This window comes from Hyperolius riggenbachi, chromosome 1 (genome assembly GCF_040937935.1).
Source record: "Hyperolius riggenbachi isolate aHypRig1 chromosome 1, aHypRig1.pri, whole genome shotgun sequence".
NCBI classification, from domain to species: domain Eukaryota; kingdom Metazoa; phylum Chordata; class Amphibia; order Anura; family Hyperoliidae; genus Hyperolius; species Hyperolius riggenbachi.
Window position 1 is genome coordinate 525,019,020 of NC_090646.1, and position 18,152 is coordinate 525,037,171.

The 18,152-nt window shown below is 42.5% G+C and overlaps 1 protein-coding gene across 5 annotated transcripts in view; it reads left to right on the forward strand.

Moving 5' to 3' along the window:
* WSCD2 (WSC domain containing 2) overlaps nucleotides 1-18,152 on the forward strand; it is a 493,571-nt gene that overhangs the window by 288,279 nt on the left and 187,140 nt on the right. The window lies entirely within an intron of this gene.

Here is an 18,152-nt window from a genome sequence, read left to right on the forward strand (position 1 = left end):
CAAGATGAGATAAACATAGGTACATACGGTACTAGTCCTGCAAATAACTTGCATGAGGTCCATTTCTATTTTACTGCATTGCAATTGTTAAACTAGTCCTGTTTTCTATGCAAATAAGCCAATCAAATAGTAAGCAGATTAAAGCCACCTGGCCTGAAAAGTAAATAGAAGATAAAATCCTCTTATCTGGCTAAGAAAAAACGGCTGAGAGCATTTTAGTGCTAAAAAGTCCAAAGGATTCTTTTTATAGATAACTCTTTTGGCAGGAGATGCGTAGACTGTTGTCAACAGGTGCATGGCTTTCCTCATGAGCTCTCAAAAATACTTTGCCTCCTCCCTCTTCCAGAGCCCCCCCCCCATCATGGACCATGCAATCTGATATAGTTTAGGGTGCGGAGCCCAAGTGGTCCAGGCTCTAATTTTTGGCTATATTAGCCCACATGAGTGACAAGGGATTAAAGGTGCTTGGAAGTGGGGACCCTACTTTTTTATGTTTATATAGCTGTATTTCAGCTGTACAGTGATCCCCTGCAAAAGTGTTGCAACTTGACCCAGCAGAAAATATACTGCTGTTTTTGGGGATACAGGTATAATATAATATAATATAATACATTATCCATCAGTTAAAGGCATTTAAAAAACATCTTATTATAACTTTAAAATCTCTTTTCTCAAAAACGATAGGAATTTTTCACTATTTGTTCCCACTATTCTTTTTAATACACCCAGCAAATGTAGTGATAATAGCATGAATGGGGGGGGGGGGGGGGGAGGGGGGTGTGTTATTAACCGCTCAATTTGACGTTATCGGCTTTAATGCAATTTGCTCTGAAGCCAAATTTGAAAGAGAAATATATGCCGAAATTCCGTACAAAAGTTCAGTAAGCTACAGCAGCCCAATTTGCTGCAAAACTGAACTTTTACATTTTCTCTGCTCATCCCTAGAAATATCTTGCAGCAAGAATAAATGTCCAGCACAGATGCCTCAGTGTTATCCCACTGATTTGTTGCTATTATATAACACTCTAGCAGCATTCTGAAGAGCCAGAAGCAGTGGCTTAACTACAATGGGCTTGATTCACAAAGCGGTGCTAACTGTTAGCACGCCTGTGAAAACCCCCTTAGCACATCTGAATGAGCTTTTCGCGCATAAAACTTTATGCGCGTAAAACTTTACGTGCGTAAAACTTTATGCGCACACTGCACAGAGCGCAGGGCGCACCGCGCGAAGTGCCCATTAAAGCCTATGGGACTTAGCGCGCATAAAACTTTGTGCGTGTAAAACTTTGCATGCGCAAAGTTAGCGCGCGATCTGATTGAGAAATCCAGTGCTAACCTACTTAGCACCCTGGTTAGCACGTCTAAAGACTTTAGACGTGCTAAGTAGGTTTGCACCGCTTTGTGAATCAAGCCCAATGTATGCCCCCCCAGCAAAACTTTTGATTGAGCCCCTCAATTTTCACACCCTTACCCTTGACTCTCCTTGGTGCCCTCCGCGGTCTTGGAGCCCATCTCACAAGAGCCATAAAACAAGTGTGGCCATTGTGATCTTCACACCCATACCAAGTGTAGCCACAAAAACACCTGATCTGAATTATAGTCCCCTGTATCGGAGAAAGGGGAGATTGCTTGTTGGGGCCCCCCGCAGCATGGGCCCTCCGCAATCACATGTTCTGCTCCCCTCTAGTAACACCCCTGTCCATAGGCTGTTATTCTCTGCTAGTACAGTAGCACATCTTCTGCTGCAAAGCAGCAGGGTGCCACAGGAATCATATAATACACGTTTTCTGAACTTCAAGTTGCTGTCATCAAATAACCATATCATCATTGTCCTTGTATTATAAGGGAAATTTAAATCATTTTCAATATAATGAACATCATAGGATGCGACCCCTGGATAATCAGTAGGGTGGTTTGAATCCCCCATTCTCTAGGAGGATCTGCTCCAAAACTGCTACGCGTTACAGCTAAACACATTATACAAGGAATATTTTTCAGAAAGAATACCTAAACATAACAGAAAGGTATTATTTGATATTATAATGCTAGTAGAAGAGTGTTTTTTTTTCTTGAATCCCAATATTCTCTTTACTTTTAGTTCCCGATAAGAATTCTGTTATGATATTTTATACACGACATCATAAGATCTATCTCGGTTGAGATCCCTGGAATCTCAATAGGGTGGTTTCACTCCCCCATTTTCCAGGTTACATAGTTACATAGTTATTTTGGCTGAAAAAAGACATACGTCCATCGAGTTCAACCAGTACAAAGTACAACTCCAGCCCGTCCCCCACATACCCCTGTTGATCCAGAGGAAGGCGAAAAAAACCCCACCAGGCATGGTCCAATTAGCCCCAAATGGGAAAAATTCCTTCCTGACCCCAGATGGCAATCAGATAAAATCCCTGGATCAACATCATTAGGCATAACCTAGTAATTGTAGCCATGGATGTCTTTCAACGCAAGGAAAGCATCTAAGCCCCCTTTAAATGCAGGTATAGAGTTTGCCATAACGACTTCCTGTGGCAATGCATTCCACATCTTAACCACTCTTACTGTAAAGAACCCTTTCCTAAATAAATGGCTAAAACGTTTTTCCTCCATGCGCAGTTCATGTCCTCTAGTCCTTTGAGAAGGCCTAGGGACAAAAAGCTCATCCGCCAAGCTATTATATTGCCCTCTAATGTATTTATACATGTTAATTAGATCTCCTCTAAGGCGTCTTTTCTCTAGACTAAATAAACCCAGTTTATCTAACCTTTCTTGGTAAGCGAGACCTTCCATCCCACGTATCAATTTTGTAGCTCGTCTCTGCACCTGCTTTAAAACTGCAATATCTTTTTTGTAATGTGGTGCCCAGAACTGAATTCCATATTCCAGATGTGGCCTTACTAGAGAGTTAAACAGGGGCAATATTATGCTAGCATCTCGAGTTTTTATTTCCCTTTTAATGCATCCCAAAATTTTGTTCGCTTTAGCTGCAGCGGCTTGGCATTGAGTACGATTATTTAACTTGTTGTCGATGAGTACTCCTAAGTCCTTCTCCAAGTTTGATGTTCCCAACTGTATCCCATTTATTTTGTATGGTGCTAGACCATTGGTACGACCAAAATGCATGACTTTACATTTGTCAACATTGAATTTCATCTGCCATGTATGTGCCCATATAGCCATCCTATCCAGATCCTGTTGCAATATGACACTATCTTCCTGAGAGTTGATGATTCTGCACAATTTTGTATCATCTGCAAAAATAGCAACATTGCTCACTACTGCATCTACTAGGTCATTAATAAATAAATTGAAGAGCACTGGACCCAGTACAGACCCCTGTGGGACCCCACTGCTAACAGTCTCCCATTTTGAGTACGATCCATTGACCACAACTCTTTGTTTTCTGTCCATTAGCCAGTTCCCTATCCATGCACACAAACTCTTCCCCAGTCCTTGCATCCTCAACTTTTGCACCAGACTTCTGTGGGGAACAGTGTCGAAGGCCTTTGCAAAGTCCAAGTATATCACATCTACAGCATTCCCAATATCCATATTAGCATTCACTACCTCATAAAAGCTGAGCATGTTAGTCAAACAGGACCTGTCTTTAGTAAACCCATGTTGATGCTGAGAAATAAGATTATTTTCTACTATGAAGTCATGTATAGTATCTCTTAGTAACCCCTCAAATAGTTTGCATACAACTGATGTTAAGCTTACAGGTCTATAATTTCCTGGATCAGATTTTTTGCCCTTCTTAAATAATGGGAAAACGTGGGCTGTACGCCAATCCACTGGGACTCTGCTAGTTGCAAGAGAGTCACAAAAGATAAGATAAAGGGGCTTAGCTATAACTGAACTTAATTCTCTTAGAACCCGAGGATGCATGCCATCCGGGCCAGGTGCCTTGTCTATTTTTAATTTATTTAGTCTTGCCTTTACTTCTTCCTGCGTTAAGTATTTAATATTACAGTTAGAAGATTGAGACTCTTCTGCCTCTGTAATTTGCAACAGTGCTGTTTCCTTTGTGAAGACAGAAGCAAAGAAAGCATTTAATAACTCTGCCTTACCTTGGTCGTCCACCATTGAGTTCCCACCCTCATCCTTTAGGATTCCTATACAATCAACCTTTCTTTTTTTAGAGTTGATGTACTTGTAAAACTTTTTTGGGTTAGATTTGATATCCCTAGCGATTTGATTTTCAGCTTCGATCTTTGCCAGCCTAATTTCTTTTTTACAATTTTTATTGCACTCCTTATAATTGCTTAGTGCAGCCTCAGTCCCCTCCTGTTTTAGGACCTTATAGGCATTCTTTTTCCTCTTCATTTTATCCCTAACCTTTCTATTCATCCATAGAGGCCTTTTTTTATTCCTAGACATTTTGTTTCCATATGGGATATACATACTACAATATTGATTGAGAATACGTTTAAAAGCTTGCCATTTCCCTTCAGTGTTGATCTACCCTCTATGCAGAACTGGCTTCAAGCCGATGTAATGTTATGCGATTATTATGTTAAGATGGAAAAGCTGACACTAAATCTGTTGTGATTCTACACATAAGTGTTATTGTATACTTAAAATTCTTTAATGTAACATTGTACTGTTTTACAAGATATGTCATTTTCACGACTATAATATTTAGAAAAAATTCTCAATAAAAAATATTGTTACCGGACTTCAAGTTGCTTCATATGTAACACAGTAGCAACTCTGCTGGATCACATTAGTAGCGGTTATGCTAGAGATTTACTAGAGATTGGGTGTAATTATAAATCTGACATCATTTATATAAAAATAAAAATAATAGACTCCCAATCATGTCTTTCCATCCTTGCGTTCGCAGAAACAGGACTAAAGGCTTGCATTAATGTGCATTAAGCTTCAACAAATAGACTTTTGTTTCTTGGTATATAACACAGAGACTCGGTTTTCCTTCTGCCTTGTGTGCAGACTGCTTGTGTGGTCTTTGTTTGGATGTCAATCTGCTCACCTTCCAGATCAATGATATCAGATTCAGGCACTTCCGACAGAGCCCAGGTTTCTGCCTGTGATGTCACCTTGTCCCCTGCTAGGTTTAATTACCTGGAAATTACAGAACGGCAGCATTGTTTTCTCCATCTCAACTCACTGAGAATGTTGCTGGGGTCTGTGAAGCAGAAACAAAGCCGGCTGGATGGGTTAGATGCACTGAAATCCTGTTGTTTATCACCTTATCTTTAACGTGAGCCATCAGGAAGGGCAACAAAAGGCACAAATCTTTCCCTGTTAGTATAATGGTTCAAAAAGATTTAGTTAAAGTGAACTTGTACCCAAATACTGTGAATAAAGCAAACCTGTATGATTCCCATTTTATGATTGCTCCAGGTATGACTTTTATGTCATTTTTCTTTGCTCTGAGTCATTCTCTGAGTTATTCTCATATACAATGAAAGCCAATGTAGTATGCAAACTTCCTGTGTTTATGTTTCATTGGGGTAGATTTGCAAAACTACAGTAAACTTTATGGCCTCAATTCACTAAGCTTTATCAAACACTTTATCAAACGTTTGATAATTTACCTCATGGTAAAATCTAATTTTGAATTCACTAAGGTGTTATAGATTTATTGAACGTTTTATTGATAAAATATTCAATAAATATATAACAACTTAGTGAATTGAGGCCTATGTGTGCACAAAGCACACATAAAGTTTACTGGCAATTATGAAAACTAAACAACCGATGTTTTGCAAATGGGGCAATTCTGCGACCTAACTACCGAAAATGAGCGTGCACCGTCCATTGGGGGCTGCCAATCCTCCACCCTCACAGAGCATCCTTGTCCAAGTGTTAAAGGCACAATGCAGTGAGGGGGATGTAAAGGCTACTTTTTTTCTTTTAAACTATGCCAATTGCCAATTTCCCGGCTGTCCTGCTGATTCTGTCTCTAATACTTTCAGCCACATACCCAGAACTGAGTACAATACAATACATCAGGTGCTCTAATTTAAGTCTGGCCATATTAGCCACATGCTTGTTTCAGATTTGCACCTCAGAGATGGCAGCCTCCATATCCCGGTCAATACATGGACCTTTTAAAGTCAAGAGACTCTTCCCCACCTCCATGTGACTAAAAAGAAAGACAAGGTAGTGCAATAATGGGGGCTTATTGAGCTATCTGGTCACGCCGCAGTAAGAGTACAACCAAGTTCTCTCATAAGAGCCCCTTACCTAGTTATATACTAGAAATAAGCCTGCCCATTTAAAAATTGGTGCTAGGGATCTGCCACAACTGCCCTCACCCTCTTTTCCTCTCTGCAACGGCCAGTCCCCTAGCGCTTGTGCGCAAACACGTCCGCTCTAGGGCTCTAGGTCTGTGTCGAATCCCCATCCCCTCTCCTGCACTCCCCTCCCACCTCCCCTCTCCTCTCCTCCCACCTCCCCTCTCCTCCACTCCCCTCCCACCTCCCCTCTCCTCCACTCCCCTCCCACTCTCTGCCGCAGTGTCACCGCGCATGCGCGCACACGCCGCCGCCGCACACACCCACCGCCACATGTGCGCGCGCACCCGCCGCACTCGCGCGCACGCAACCGCCGCCTGCTGACCCGCCGCCCACCACAGATCGGCCGCCCGCTCGCCTCCCTGGTCCCACGCTATCCCTGTGTAGCATTGTCCGTGCTGCGCAGTGCGCTACACAGGGACAGCGCACGGACACAGGGGTTTTATTATAGAGGATAACTATAAAATTGTCAGTAAACTATATGGTTGTTGTCTTATTATTATAGCAAAAGTGTATTCATGGGGGGAGATTTCTCATCACTCAAAGCACTGCGCAAAGTGCAATAGCACACATTAAAAAAATCTACTTTTTCTCACTATTATTATTAATTCATAATACAGGCAATGGTATACATAATACAGAATTGGGAGACATAGTAAATACAGTAACAAATGGTAACATGATGAACAAAATATATAGCAAGTACAATAACATATCTGATAGGAATTCCTGATTGCATGGTAACTTGGTAAGATTTTCATTACATTATTTTGCATTACAAACAAGAATTTTATGTCTGAGAATACTGTCCTTTTCCGGTTGTAACAATTCAAATAAAATATTTTTACCACTGAAATTTTCCTGCAAAAATGAATGTGTCACTCTGATGAATGTAGCTAGTTTTCCTAGATTTGCTCAAAACGTCCTTGATTTGCATCAGCCAAGTCGTATACCTTGCATAGTAGCATATACTCAGAGCTCATAGCTGGGTCTTATCCGTCTTGTCGATTTCTGCCTTTCGTGTAAAAAAGGTGACATCATAGAACTGTTATAACAGCCTGGATGTTATGCCGATGGGAAATGGAAGGCAAGGCGGCTTTTGCTCGCAGGTGCTTAATACCAGATGGGTTTAGAGGAGAAGAAATTGTGGTGTGAATATTAATTCCCCGCTTAAATCTAAAACGGCAGAGTGAACACTTCAGCTGGGACTTGATCCCACTCCAGCAACTCAGAAATCTCATTTCCATTGCATTATTTAACAAGGCAGTCGGTGACTTTTGTGCTGTCTGTGTTCACCAATACAAATTTACTCCCAAAATATAATAAAATTCACAAATTAAACAAACCGGGATAAACTCTTTTAATCAGTGTATCTGAATTTGTTTTAATTGTTTACTTAGAGCAAACCCATGACGGAAAGAAAGTTAGCTGTTAAAAGGTAGCCTGTGGGTGATTCAGAGGCTTCTCCGATTCTCCTCTGCTCCACTGCTACCTGCTGGGACCCTTTTGTTTTTTGCGGATGAACTCCAGTCCATGTGGCCACTCTGCGCAGATGCAAGTACAGCCTGTATTTGTGCAACAGTACTAAGCCACTTGTGCACAGAGGAAAAGGCGGCGGAGGAGCAGCTCCATGCTACTGTGCAGCCGTGGGTCGTACTTGCACCTGTACAGTGTAGTCTTGTTCACATACGGGTAGGAGCACGGCCGTGGAAACATATTTGACAAGGATTGTTGAATATGCTCAGATGGTTCCAGTAGGGGCATAACTACAAGCGAGCAGCCCCTGCCAGTGGTGCTCAGATACCCCCAATCACGGATTAGAGTAAATCCGATCATGGCAGTATCACTGCAGTATCGAAATCCTGAGGGTTTGGGCTTGATGCCCAATTCCGAATTCGACTCGGATTTTAACCGTGATTAAAAGTGATATCCGTGATCACGGCCGTGATCATGATTTTACTTTAACGGTTAATAGCTAAGCCCCCTTACATGCTAGAAAAAACAAATTTGCCAGATATGTTAAGAAGAACAGTGGGAACAAGAGTAACAAGAGGAAAAATGTATACATTTAAATGCGGTAAATGACAGGTAATGTATTTACCGCATTTAAATGTATACTTTTTTCCTTTGAAACTTTAAAATCAATTTTCTTAAAAACTATAAGGTTTTTTTTTTTTTTTTTCCAATTTCCTCTTGTTTCCATTGCTCTTCTTAACATAGCAAATTTGGTGTTTCTAGCATGTAAGGGGGCTTTGCTTTTAACCACTAAACTCAGCGGGTTTTTAATCATGTATACCGACTAGTGATCACGAGTAACTCATCACCCTCATCACCACAAGTTGGGTAACGAGTGTAATCATGAGTGCATTCGTGATCAGCATTAATGACCGAGAGCCGATCACAATTGCTGATTACGACCTTGTGATAGGCAAAAACGACTCGTGATCACAAGGTACTCATGAAGTTGTGACGAGCACCACTAGCCCCTGGAACCACAGGGGGGCCCAGAGCTGTAACGGGGTCCCAACTACTACTTTACTCCCTCTAAAAAAATGGTCCATCCTTCAGATCAGCTGTTTTTGTGGCTACTCTTGTTATAGGTGGAAGGATTACAATGTCCACACTTGTTTTATGAACCTTGCAAGATGGGCCCCCAGGCTGTGAGGGTCACCAGGGATAGGCAAGGGTAAGGGTGTGAACATTGGGAGGGCCCATCAATTTGCACTTAAGGCCCTGGTATCAGCGTTGGAGTGGCAAGGTCGAGCATGATAGGGAGAGCTGCAGGACTCTCCAAAGGCTGCCTTCTTTTAAGATAAGTATCTAACTTTTGCTGAAAATTTCACTTTTTTATAAATATTTATTTATGTTATATTTTAATAAAATCTTGCTTTTTTTTTTTTTAATGTTACTACCCTCCCTCCCCCCACCAGCCAATCATCGCGATTGGCTGTGATAGGCTTCAGCCTATCACAGCAGATCGCTTCCCTGTGTCCCAGGGGGACAGCTGTGTCATACGGATGTCCCCAGTACAGCGCTGCTGCGGATCGCAGCGCTGTACAAAGTGATTTGACGGCGGTTTTGCCATCTAAGTCTCCCGAGCAGCGATCGTCGCTCGGAAACTGAAGGGGAGGCGGAGCTCTGCCCCCCGAGCAGGAGATGCGCGCAGCATGCGCACGATCTCCTGCTAGCCCCATAGACAGCCATTCACGCCAATGGACGTGGAGCGGTTCTGGGGCTGCCACACTGCTCACGCCAATTGGCGTGGAGCAGTCGGCAAGGGGTTAAAGAGGCACTGTAATGATATGTAATACATTATTCTAGACACCCAATTTTACAGTAATTATCCTGGTTTCAGCATCAGAAACATGTCCTATGTCTATATATATATATATATTGCTGTATATTGGTATGGAAGCGATATAGAATATTTATAAAGAATAAAGGAGAATTGTATTGAATTAGTATACCTTGCATCACCTGTTTCTATGTAGCCTAGGCTATGAGGTCATACAGCCTTCTGACCCAGAGACCTGGTATTGTTTCTGCTCACTTTGGAACACACAACAAACATTTCATAGTGATGTACCTTGCCAGCAGTAAAGATGGACGTCACCTGTGATATATATATATATATATATATATATATATATATATATATATATATATATATATATATATATATATATATATATACAGTGTATGTATATATATATATATATATATATATATATATATATATATATATATATGGCTGAGGAAAAATTTTACAATGGGCAAACACTGACTGAATAATTTATAGATGAATATTGTAAAATGTAAGCAACTCTAATCGTTTAGTAACATTCAGTAAACTCCTCTTAAATAAAAGGCTATCTATGCTCAGCACCCATCACCTTCCACCACCGCACCGCTATGCTTTGAAATGCACAGCGGACGCAGCACCATTAAAAGGTTTGTCAGCAGTGATGATCATTTCTTTCTTCTTCTTTCAATAGAGTTGCTACTGACACTTGCATATTAGATACACGTTTCCAGTTAAAAATCACACAGCTAGATAGAGAGATTCTTGTTTCATAGGCCTGTTAAGGAATTTTAAGACCATAATCTCTGATTGTGATCTCTGATCATAATCTCTGATTGTGATATTTGTAATTCTTGTTACCAATCAGTGGCTGGAAAGTGTAATGGTTAAGGGCTCTGCTTCTGACACAGGAGAACTGGGTTTGAATCTTGACTCTGCCTGTTCAGTAAGCCAGCATCTATTCTGTAGGTGACCTTGGGCAAGACTCCCTAACACTGCTTCTGCCTATAGAGCGCAACCTAGTGACTGCAGGTCTGGCGCTTTGAGTCCGCCAGGAGAAAAGTGCATGTTCGGCGTTTAGTGCTGTGGAAGCAGTGGGTAGGTTCAGTGATTAGATTATATTCCTGGTCATGCTTAGTGGCTCATATACTGTATAGTGAAAATGGAAAAGAAACCTGTGCAAATCACTTTTTCTCCTTAGTTTTTTTCAAGGTGATATTTTCAAACTTGTCAATAAAATGCCTTTTAAACCACCAGGTAGCAAACAAATACTCTAAATAATTTTGATAGTATTTTTTTACCCACTTTTGGTTTTCTTTTTTCATTGCAAAGTGCTAAAAAGTTATTAGAAATCAAAGATGAAAAATGATCTGCTTTCTGTGCTGGTTGGATGGCCATTTTGGTTCCCTAGACAGGACAAATGTTGACCGCATGCTAATTTCAAGTGTGTGATTTCAAAACCAAAAGATCAGTAGGACAGCCAGGCAACTAGCAGTGTTTAAAAAGAAATGAATGTGTCAGCCTCCATATCTGTTTCATATCCGAGCCATTTTAAGTGTTTTACATGCATAGCATCATTATGAAAATATGTGTTTTTTTACCATCTGGAGGTTAGCTGAATCACAGCCCCTTAAAGTATCTACACACACCAGATTAAAGTCTGCTGAAATGGCCGATAACAACTGATTTGGCCAACAAATTTTTGCTCATCAACTGAGTGTACAGCAGCCGCCCGATGTTGCTTAAAGGAAAACTTAAGTCAAATAAAAAAAATGACATTTACTCACCTGGGGCATCCCTCAGCACCCCGAAGCTGGATGGTGCCCTCGCAGCCCTGCTCCGATCGTCCTGTCCCCGCCGGCGGCTACTTCCGGTTCGGCGACAGCCGCCAACAGGCTGAGGACGCGGCTGATTTTCCGTGTTCCCAGCCGCTGCTATCACCCTCTATGCTGCTATAGCGTCTATATATACGCTATAGCAGCATAGAGGGTGATAGCAGCGGCTGGGAACGCGGAAAATCAGTCGCGTTCCCAGCCTGTCGGCGGCTGTCGCCGAACCGGAAGTAGCCGCCGGCGGGGACAGGACGATCGGAGCGGGGCTGCGAGGGCACCATCCAGCTTCGGGGTGCTGAGGGATGCCCCAGGTGAGTAAATGTCATTTTTTTTATTTGACTTAAGTTTTCCTTTAACCACTTCAGCCTTCAGTCGTTTTCACTTTATGCATCCGAGCAATTTTCACCTCCCATTCATTAGCCTATAACTTTATCACTACTTATCACAATGAACTGATCTATATCTTGTTTTTTTCCGCCACCAATTAGGCTTTCTTTGGGGGGTACATTTTGCTAAGAGCCACTTTACTGTAAATGCATTTTAACAGGAAGAATAAGAAAAAACGGAAAAAATTCATTATTTCTCAGTTTTCAGCCATTATAGTTTCAAAATAATACATGCCTCCATAATTAAAACTCATGTATTGTATTTGCCCATATGTCCCGGTTATTACACCGTTAAAATGATGTCCCTATCACAATGTATGGCGACAATATTTTATTTGGAAATAAAGGTGCAATTTTTTCCATTTTGCATCTATCACTATTTACAAGTTTAAAATAAAAAAAAAATAGAAATATTTTATCTTTACATTGATATTTAAAAAGTTTAGACCCTTAGGTAAATATTTACATGTTTTTTTTTTATTGTAATGTTTTTTTTTTGTATTAAAATAGGGGTGGGACGACGAATCCGGCGAATCCACGAATCCCTCGAATATTGGGAAATATTCGAGATTCGTGGATTCGAATCCCGACGCCATTTTTCACTACACGAATCCGCCGAATCCCGACGCTGCATCGCCGCTCCCTGCCCCGCTCGCACTCGTCCTCCCCCGACCTCCTCTGACCCCCCCCCCCCCGCGCCTCCTCCGTTCGCCAGCATCAACTCACCTAAACGGAGCGCAGAGCGACAGACCTCTCGCCGACTTCCTGGTTCCCCCTAGTGACCGGCTCTTACAATGATGTCATCAGTAAGAGCCGGTCCGGCCACTAGAGGGAACAGGGAAGTATCGAAGAGGTCTGCCGCTCTGCGCTCCACGGAAAGGTGAGTAGATACTCATGCAGGGGTGAGCGGAGGAGGCACGGGGGGACGGAGGAGGCCGGGGAGGGGGGTTGGCGGTGAGCGGAGGAGGCATGGGGAAGGCCCCTATACCTACCTACAGGCCCCTATACCTATCTACCTAAAGGCCCCTATACCTACCTACCCATCTACCTACCTACAGGCCCCTATACCTACCTACCCACCTACAGGCCCCTATACCTACCTACCTACCTACCTACCCACCTACAGGCCCCTATACCTACCTACCTACCTACCTAAAGGCCCCTCTACCTACCTAAAGGCCCCTATACCTACCTACCTACAGGCCCCTACACCTACCTACCCACCTACCTACAGGCCCCTATACCTACCCACCCATCTACCTACCTAAAGGCCCCAATACCTACCTACCTAAAGGCCCCTATACCTACCTACCTAAAGGCCCCTATACCTACCTACCTAAAGGCCCCTATACATACCTACCTACCTACCTAAAGGCCCCTACACCTACCTACCCACCTACCTAAAGGCCCCTACACCTACCTACCTAAAGGTCCCTACACCTACCTACCTAAAGGCCCCTATACCTACCTACCTACAGGCCCCTATACCTACCTACCTACAGGCCCCTTCACCTACCTACCTACCCACCTACCTACCTACCTAAAGGCCCCTATACCTACCTACCTACATACCTACCTAAAGGCCCCTATACCTACCCACCCATCTACCAACTTAAAGGCCCCTATACCTACCTACCTAAAGGCCCCTATACCTACCTACCTAAAGGCCCCTATACATACCTACCTACCTAAAGGCCCCTACACCTACCTACCCACCTACCTAAAGGCCCCTACACCTACCTACCTAAAGGCCCCTATACCTACCTACCTAAAGGCCCCTATACCTACCTACCTAAAGGCCCCTATACCTACCTACCTACAGGCCCCTACACCTACCTACCCACCTACCTAAAGGCCCCTATACCTACATACCTACCTAAAGGCCCGTATACCTACCTACCTACATACCTACCTAAAGGCCCCTATACCTACCCACCCATCTACCTACCTACAGGCCTCCCAACTACCTACCTACCTAAAGGCCCCTACACCTACCTACCTAAAGGCCCCTACACCTACCTACCTAAAGGCCCCTATACCTACCTACCTAAAGGCCCCTATACCTACCTACATACCTACCTATACTTAAGGCCCTATACCCTGCTACATATACTGAAGGTCCCTTTACCTACCTACCTAAAGGCCCCTATACCTACCTACATACCTACCTATACTTAAGGCCCTATACCCTGCTACCTATACTGAAGGTCCCTCTACCTACCTATACTGAAGGCCCCTATACCTAGTTAACTACCAATACTGAAGGCCCATATACCCTGCTACCTTTACTGAAGGCCCATATACCCTGCTACCTATACTTAGGGCCCATATACCATGCTACCTATACTGAAGGCCCCTATACCTTGCTACCTATACTGAAGGCCCCTATACCTTGCTACCTGTACTGAAAGCTACCCATATTGAAGGCACCCATACCTAGCTAGCTATACTGAAGGCACCTTTACCTCGCTACCTATGCCTGGGTACCTATACTGCGGGCAACTATACCATGGATCGCACAATTCTTATGTGCAGGATTCGTTAGATTCGGGATTCGAAAGGTTCGAGATATTCGAGAACCTTTTTAGATTCGGATCCGGATTCGGATTCAAAGAAATTGTGGATTCGTCCCATCCCTATATTAAACATTTTATTTGAGTATTTTTGGGAGGGTGGGACACTGAAGCGAAAAAAAAAAAATTATGATATCATGATTGTATGTGTAGTTCAGCTAAGAAATAAAACATTAAGATCAGATACATCAGTCTAATTGTTTCCAGTACAGGAAGAGTTAAGAAACTCCAGTTGTTATCTCTATGCAAAAAAGCAATTAAGCTCTACGACTTTCAAGGTCGTGGAGAGGGCTGTTATCTGACTTTTATTATCTCAAGTGTTATTGAACTAATTACTTTTCTTCTGCCAGAGGAGAGGTCATTAGTTCACAGACTGCTCTGAAATAATCATTTTGAATGCTGACTGTTGTGTAATCTGCACATATTATAGAATTGTTCAATGTTAGAAAAAACACTATATACCTGAAAATAAAAATATGAGAATATTTTCTTTGCTGCTAAACTTCTAGTAATCATTCATAGTACACAGCCAATTCATTATATCATATTTTTTTTTCGCTTCAGTGTCTCTTTAAGGATCCTGTTGAATCCTTAACAACCCCCAGTATCCAAGCAGTCTTGATTGTTGTCATCCCTCTGCCCCCATCCATAGCAACAGAATGCATTGCTAGCCTTAAGGCAGGTCTTCTTGAGTTGGGCGTTGCAATTAGTGCAATGCTATAGTCCACGGCCTGCACACGGGTAATTCAGGTGCCAGTGATCGCCAGACCCAGAATTGCTCCTCTCTCAGAGGCATTCATTCCGCTCACCTTGCACCCAACTCACCGGTGGCGTTACAGTACGTATGCAGCAAAGTGCTTATTTTCTCTTTACCATGGATCACACAAGCGCGCACACACACACACACACACACATTTATATATAAATGCGAACACGCAACATGCATTGAAACACATTTGACTTTTTGTATACAAATTGCCGTGTATGCATAGACAGAGTTCAAGCAGTCACACACACAATTACACACTCATGCATTACCAGACTCAGAGCATCAAGACATACAATTAAATTTGTGAAACTGCAGCCTCACTCAACTGAGAGGACAAAATCTCGCCTCCAACATGCTGCCTGCAGAGCTCAGTCTTCCAGGATTCCATTTTTCTGGCTCATAGTGCAGAAAATCTGTCTGGCAAGGCTGATGTGCAGGTGTTCAGTGCAATCCCATTACAACAGAAACAGCATCAGTAAGTACCTTGTCTTCCAGGAATGGATATTAGCTGAAGGCTGGCCTGTTTAATATACGAGTAACTTTACACTTTTAAGCATTGAAATTACACAAATATAAAATAACAAGTGAGATCAACAATTTTGGTTGGAATACTCCAGTTTTAGGCCTCTTTCAGATCGGAGACTGAACTGTGCGCTTGTTGGGCAGTTCAACATCCCGTCTAAAGCCCACTAGTGCCATTTGGGTGCTATTAAGGGAAGCAGTAGATTTGGGCGCATGAGACAAGTGGACAAAAAGGGCGCCCCATTCACTTCCATTATAAATATCGTTTAATGGGCGCTGAACAGGGAAAAAAAGGCGCCGGAGATTTTTAAGGATTTATAACGGCGCCCGGAGATTTTTAAGGATTTATAACTATGTTTGTGATGATTTAAGTTTACAAAATGAGCCCGTGACGAATAACGTTTAGGCCTCTTGCACACTGCATGCATTTCAGATTCCGATTCCGCTTTTTAATCTGTTTTTACATCCGATTCCGATTCAGATTTTTAATCTTAACTGCATGCTGCGTTTTTTGATCCGTTTTTCTGTTGAATGTATTCAAGGAAAATCGGAAACGGAATCGGAATCGGAAACGGAATCGGAATCGGAATCGGAAAACGGATTTGCAGTGTGCAGGGAGCCTTATGAAGATAATAAATCACTATTTCTAAAACATTTCTAAAACATTATTATCCACCCAAAAAAATAATTTACATTTTTTTCTTTACATTTTTTATTTATTAATGTCTGTAAAACATTATTATCCATAGGGGGTTTTAGGTTTAGGCACCAACAGGGGGGTCTTAGGTTTAGGCACCAACTGGGGGGTCTTAGGTTTAGGCACCAACAGGGGGGTCTTAGGTTTAGGCACCAACTGGGGGGTCTTAGGTTTAGGCACCAACTGGGGGGTCTTAGGTTTAGGCACCAACTGGGGGGTCTTAGGTTTAGGCACCAACAGGGGGGTCTTAGGTTTAGGCACCAACAGGGGGTCTAGGGGTTAGGGATAGGTACAGGGAGGGTTTTTAATAAACGTAAATATAAGTTTCACTTTACAAATAGGGAAGATTAACGTTTTAAGAATTGCCGATCTCATACACATTATTTAGTGATTTATAAATTCTTAAAACACTATTTATAAACGAAATTCTACACAATATTTCTATAAACGATATTTTCCATTTATCGTTTATACCACGCGCCCTTTTTTCCCGACGCCCTTTTCGTACGTACGCGCTATTAAGATGCAGCAGAATTTGTAACACCATGCATGTCAGCGCTTAACACGCTGTGGCTTTTACCTGGTGGTTGAGTAAAGCGACATGTCACGTCTGAGCATGGCTGTGGCTGCACTCATCAAATGGGACTCCCGTTTTTTGCCAGGGTACCACAGAAATTGTTCGGTGAGAAGCACACAGCACTCCCTCCAAGATTTATTAATACCATCCCATCGTCAGTTGTGCAGATAAAATAGATAAAATGAGGCTATGCCACAATGCTCACTGTGACCCACAGATCCAAGTTCCAATGTTAAAACCCAATGTTACCCACTTCATGAAAAATTGACAATTTTAAGCATCCAATTTGTGCACCGTTACTGCAAGTAGGAACTTTATACAAGTCTATGTGCATTCACACTATGGAGGCTCTCGTACACGTGCTTGCACATTTGTTCCCTTCAGCCCTAAACATGAAGTGGTTAAACCCAAAACTGAACAAGACAAATTATAACAGCAGTTAGGATGATAGTGAATAAAAACTGTGTATTGAAGCAAACCAGTTGGCAGAATTCTCCCAAATCCACTTGGCACACCCAATGTAGGAAGAAAAATAAATGTCAGCCAATATTTCACAATGTTTTTCACTTCAACAAAAAAAGTGTCTACAAAAGAAAAGAGGAACACAAAGTCCACCTCCCCATAATTGCAAGATCCTAATTTAGTATGTTGTAAGCCATTTGGGTTGGTATCTGTTTAAAAAGAGAACCTGTATTATTTGATGGTGATTGCTGCATAAGGCTCTATAGTCATTGCCTAGGATAACTTTGGGAATTACTGATGTCCCATTGCTGATGCACTTTATCTTTATGAAGTCATCAAAACACAACTTTTTCACAATCACTGGAGATTGCTACCTAACTTGGCATTAATAAACCAGGCTCAGTATGTTATATCAGTCATTTAACAGTGATGGAGTTACCCTTTAAAGGGATACTGTAGGGGGGTCGAGGGAAAATGAGTTGAACTTACCCAGGGCTTCTAATGGTCCCCCGCAGACATCCTGTGTTGGCGCAGCCACTCACCGATGCTCCGGCCCCGCCTCCAGTTCACTTCTGGAATTTCTGACGTTAAAGTCAGAAAACCACTGGGCCTGCGTTGCCATGTCCTCACTCCCGCTGATGTCACCAGGTGTGTACTGCGCAGACACAGACCATACTGGGCCTGCGCTGTGCGCTCTTGGTGATATCAGCGGGATCGAGGACACGGCAACGCAGGCGCAGTGGTTTTCAGACTTTAAAGTCTGAAATTCCAGA